Source organism: Quercus suber, unplaced genomic scaffold (genome assembly GCF_002906115.3).
Source record: "Quercus suber isolate HL8 unplaced genomic scaffold, Cork oak 2.0 scaffold_9, whole genome shotgun sequence".
Lineage (NCBI taxonomy): Eukaryota > Viridiplantae > Streptophyta > Magnoliopsida > Fagales > Fagaceae > Quercus > Quercus suber.
In genome coordinates this window covers 1,042,932-1,048,931 of record NW_027069475.1, presented here as the reverse complement: position 1 = coordinate 1,048,931, position 6,000 = coordinate 1,042,932, and the positions used below count along the sequence as shown (strand labels likewise).

The 6,000-nt window shown below is 32.1% G+C and overlaps 1 long non-coding RNA gene across 1 annotated transcript; it reads right to left on the bottom strand.

The window, feature by feature from the left end:
• Nucleotides 1–469: 469 nt before the first annotated feature.
• On the bottom strand, nucleotides 470–1,268 carry LOC111985156 (uncharacterized). The gene is made up of 2 exons (XR_002880021.2): nucleotides 958–1,268; nucleotides 470–735 (listed from the first exon to the last, which is right to left on the bottom strand). It is a non-coding gene; the product is annotated as an uncharacterized LOC111985156 (long non-coding RNA).
• Nucleotides 1,269–6,000: the final 4,732 nt, after the last annotated feature.

The following is a 6,000-nucleotide window of genomic DNA, read 5'->3' as shown; positions in this document are numbered from 1 at the left end:
CAGTACTTAGGTAATATTTTTTAAGTTTTGCTCTTAAAATTCTACCATATGGACTTTTTCTCATAGAATAGAAGTATATCTTGTAGTTAAATAGTCACATAACTGAATCTTAAGAGAAGAACCTAAAAAAAGCACATAAGGCTTTTTTTTTTTTTTTTTTTGAGAAGGGTGTTTGGGAAAATAATTTTAAAGGAGATGAGCCCAAACAGCGACCCAAATATAAATATATTTTTTTGAACTGAAAATATATCAATTATTTTCTTTTCATAAGGTCAGGGGGCCTGGGCCCCTTTACGCCGTCCACGATCGTAATAATGATATGGAGTGTTTGACAACAGTATATATTTAGGATTATATATTTCAATTCAAGGTCATTTTGGAATCATAACTGAGAGGGTTGGACAAAAACCATTCGTCTTATTGTCATAGGAAATTAGAAAAACAAAAAGTAATGGAGGAAGGCAGTTAATGACTCAAGAACTCGTGCATTAAAATCATTCCAACTCAAGTCTAGGAGTTGCAATTTAGTTAAGATGTTTGAATCTACAGGGCAAAATAAAATATCTCAAAAACATCGACATGATAATTTCATTTGACATACCAAACAGAATAAGTATTTGATTTTAATCCTTGAATATATATTTCTACAAACTATCATACCTCCTGTTGTCACTAAGTCATTGATCTCAGTGCCACTCAAGTAGAGATCCTCCAAGTTGGTAAATGCTTTAAATTCTACATTAAAAAAAAAAGTACATGAAAAAATCATGGAAGAATAAAGGGACTTCAGTAGCATAAATACATTCATTTAAAGTAGCTAACGAAAAAAAAGGGTGAATTTTAGTTGCATAAATATCAATGATTGATAGGAGGGAAATAAGAAATGTTATATGCTCAATAAGCGTGCATGAAACAATCTTCCAATAATCTTCCTTTGCAAATTAATGAGAGTTTTACCTTTGAGGTGGATTGCTCCATTCAAATTGTTGTTGTTCAAATCTAGTTCCTTGAGCGACGCAATACCACTTAAGGATTGTCAACTCAGTAGTTGACAACTAGTCGCTAACCCGTGCGATGCACGGGGAAGCTATTGATAACTTTCCTAATATGAAAAAAAAAATCAATATCATGGTATAAATTATATACCAAACTAATAAAACCTATCACTTAAAAAGTAATAAAATCTATCACATACAATGAGATATCGTGATAACTAAGAGCTTGAGATCATATTTAGAGATATTGTGATAACCAAGAGCTTGATATCATATTTAGAAAATAAATAACTAGAGATGCGCACAATAGCCACCTCTCTCTTTCTCTCTCTCTCAAAGTGGAAAGTGATGATTTCAGCAATTGTGTAAATTGGCATTATGGTTCCTTTTCAATCCCATTGAGGTCTAGAATCTTTGTTTACTGGCAATGTTAGAATTTAGATACATCTTGGACATTAAGAATGATTAATGTAATTTATGAAGATATTTGGTTGAATGAGTATTGAATTAACAATATTTGTGTAATTAATTTTATTGAATTAGTTATTTATTTTCTAAATATGATATCAAGCTCTTGGTTATCACAATATCTCTAAATATGATCTCAAGCTCTTAGTTATCACGATATCTCATTGTATGTGATAGATTTTATTACTTTTTAAGTGATAGGTTTTATTAGTTTGGTATATAATTTATACCATGATATTGATTTTTTTTTTCATATTAGGAAAGTTATCAATAGCTTCCCCGTGCATCGCACGGGTTAGCGACTAGTTGTCAACTACTGAGTTGACAATCCTTAAGTGGTATTGCGTCGCTCAAGGAACTAGATTTGAACAACAACAATTTGAATGGAGCAATCCACCTCAAAGGTAAAACTCTCATTAATTTGCAAAGGAAGATTATTGGAAGATTGTTTCATGCACGCTTATTGAGCATATAACATTTCTTATTTCCCTCCTATCAATCATTGATATTTATGCAACTAAAATTCACCCTTTTTTTTCGTTAGCTACTNCCCACACCCCACACCCCACACCCCACAAGTACTTATACTTGTGAATTAACCACCGCACCAAGAGTGCGCGGTGGTAGTTTAAATTCGAATCAACTGTATTAACTTACTATCTAGAATTTGTTATAATTTTTTGTGAAAGTGTTACAAACCATGCACTTCTCATATCACTTATATTATAAATTTTGTATTATTATTCTTATTATTATTATTTTTTGAGGTGCAATTTGTGCATTATTTGAGATAAACTAGACTATGATAGTTGAAGACTTGGCGTCAATTGCCCTTTCTTAACTCATATCTAGTACTTTCTTTGAAAGTGTTTCATAGTAAATACTAATCTATATCACTAATATTTTGCCCAAAAAAAAATCTATATCACTAATATTATAAACTTTGCAATATTTGAGAGATAGCCTAAACCATGACAGTTGAAGACTTCGCGCCATCAAATCTTTCCACCCACCACCATGAGAAGTTTTTATTTATTTTTTAAAATGCTATCAAATAATTATAATTCAATTTCATTGAGAGAATAAAATATGAAGAAATTATTTTATAAGATAGTTTCAAGGACCAGCCCCTCTTATATTTGACGGTTCCACCTATAAGACCCACATTTTGTAAGGGGAACGCACCATAACACATTCTCAATTTCTCATAGCATAATCTATTTGCATGCGTGGGGCAATCACATTGTGCATCTCCCTCAAAAGTAAATATAACCTAGATTTTCAACATTTAAAATGGCTAGCGAATTTGGCTTTAGTTTCCTCCCACAAGGCATCTCTCTAGGATCTCATCATTTCAACAAATTAAATACTTTTCTTAGGATATAAAATTGGTACCTTCATTTGGGACCCATCCATGAATCCCATTCCAACTCAAATCGAGGTACTAGAGCTCTTCAAAGTGAAGAAACATAGAGGAAATAAAGTACCAACTTTCTCTACTCCAATAGGATATCGTACTATTAAAAGTAAATTAGATTACACGGCCAGTTGTGATGTTGCACTTGACTCTTCCCCATTGACGGCAATCACTCTCTTTGTTGCCTGAGTCCCAAGATGGAAAATAATATTTATCAGCGTTGTTGATGGTGGAAGCTTTGTATTGTAAGAGAGCAATTCTCTCTTGCTCCCAGCAACCAAATTTGGGAGGAAACTAAAGCCAAATTTGCTAGCCATTTTAAATGTTGAAAATCTGGGTTATCTTTACTTTTGAGGGGGATGCACAATGTGATTGACCCATGCATGAAGAAAATTATGTAATGAGAAATTGAGAATGTGTTATGGTGCGTTCCTTTTACAAAATGTGGGTCTTATAGGTGGGATTATCAAATATGAGAGGGCCGCCCCTTAAGACTGTCTTATAAGATAATTTCTTTATATTTTATTCTCTCAATGAAATTGAATTATAATTATTTAATAACATTTTGGAAAAAAAAAAAAAAAAACATTCTCATGGTGGTGGGTGGAAAGATACAATGATGCGAAGTCTTCAACTACCATAGTCTAGGCTGTCTCTCAAATATTGAAAAGTTTATAATATTAGTGATATAGATTAGTATTTACTGTGAAACACTTTCCAAGAAGGTATTGGATACAAGTAAAACCGGTTATTTTTCTTTCTTCTTAAAGCTAAAGAAACGAAATCTGACTTTTGCTACTTGGGGCAAACAGACTCGTAATTATAAAATAAAGCCTGCAAACGACATTCAGGGGTTTATACTACGAAAAGATAATAAAACGGCATGGTTATAGAAAAGGGAAGAATGCTCTTAAGAACAGTGTTAGGAATTTCAAACACAAGGAGGCTGCAACAACAATGACTAAGAACAAGGAAACCTACGATGGATGCTAACATTGAAGCGAGAAAAAAACCAAATGAGTACGAGTTACATGTCTTGATCAATTAGAGGGAAAATTTTGAGAAAAAACCAAACGTGGCTAAAATGTAAACAAATCAATTAACGTGCTAGACAAAGGCAAAGTAATATTAGATCTCACACCAAATGTGGTCGTTTTTGTCTCGTAATTAAATTCCTCCCTCATCAAGTTATGTGCAAACCTATTCAATGGTAGTGTTAGCCGATACATGTGTACAAAAAACTACAATTTGGACAGGTTTTTAAACATTCTTATATTATCCAAGTTACTGGCTCTTTTTTTTTTTTTAACCAAGAAAATACGAAGAATAATAAACAATAAAACAAATTGATAAATTTCTTGTTCATCATTTTTAAAATAAAAAAACATGTGATACTATAAAATGATAGACTGACTTTAATTGGGCATGCTCTTTCTATTCACGTAGCCAATTGGGTTTCTCCCTTAAATAAAATTACGGGCCATTCTAGTTTATTTCAGTAAATTCCAGCCCAAATTGGAGTTTGGACCTGTAGTAAGTTCTCAGGCTGTATCTTTTTTTTCCCCCCACTTATATGTAACCCACAAAATACAAATTCCAAAGCAATTGAAATTTTAATTACATGAAAACTTTGGCACCAAATATGGATCAATAGTGGTAAGTAAAAGAGTAATGAAAGTGGTGGACCTAGATGAGAACAAGTAAAACTTTGCCAACTAAACTGTTATGAAAAATGTTGTGAATTTTTTTGTGCATTTTTATTTTTATTTTTATTTTTAAGAAGTGCTACATCAAATCTTAGGTGTTAAGTTGTTATTGGTTCTAAATTATTATTTCAACCCACCACTGAAGTTATTTTTTTCTTGTTTTTTGTTTGAAAAAAAAATATTATTTTATTTATTGGCTAATATTTGGTTTTAATTAATACTATTACAATAATAAAAAGAGAAATGATATGTACAGAACATTTTCACAACATTTTTATAACAAATCATAAGTGGTAGGTTGTTACTGGTTGTTATTTTTGGGGCAAAAAAGTAATCTTAATGTTAGGTTCAACTTTGAACTAATAACAATTAACCACCTATGATTTATTGTGAAAATGTTGTAAAAATGTTGTGGACGTAGCATCTCTCTAATAAAAATAATCATATCACTTAAAATTTGGGGCCTTTTATATACTTGGGTCTCTAGACGACCGCCTTAATTACTTATATAGTTATAAATTGCTCTTTATAACTTCAAGTATTGTCTCCATACTGTGAACATTAGCAACAAAAGAAAAGCTCCAAATGCAGATAATGTTTACACTAGGCTTGGCAAAAATTTTGATAAAGTGGATGATGAAATTGTTTTTTTTTTTTCTCAAGGCCCTACACTATAGTGTACTCTATGCATTTAATGGAAGTGAAGCTGGACCGCTTATCAGGTGGCAAATGCGCTAGCAAGTGGCCTACTGTGTATAGCCAAAGTATTTTGTTTTGTCTCCATGTATATATACTTTTTAGTTAAATGATTTATTAAATAATTATGTGATTTATTTAAATAATTTTATGAATTATATTTTTTAATAAAATTTTTAGATACGGTCTTATAAAGGGTCACAAAATGAGTTGGAATTCCACCTAGATTTGGAGGAAAATTTTATGGGTTAAAAATGTACAAAACTTTGGCCTAATCCCTAAACATGCTTCCTTATATTTCTAAGCCTTTCCCCACAAAAAAATTTAAAATAAAAATAAGAAAGAAGTCCTGCTAATCCAAAAGACAAGTCCTAGCTGCCGACAACTAGAGGTCAATCTTTGCGTCTAGTATGGGTTAATTTGACAAAATAAGTTGATAAAACTCAAGATGGTGGGTGGAACCGTGGAAAGACACCATTGATGCCGAGTCTTCAATTGTTGTCGCGTAGGTCTTCTTAAGGGAAATGTTAAGTTGTTATAAATGACGAGTCATGTAGTCAATTGGGTTTCTACTAATGTTGTCAATACCTTTCCAGTGGAACAAGAAACCCCCCCTTCTCCTTCGAATAAAATTACGGGCCATTCTAGTCTATTTCAGTCCATTCTAGCCCTAGTTGGAGTTTGGGCCTGTAGTAAGTTATCAGGTTAGATCTTTTTT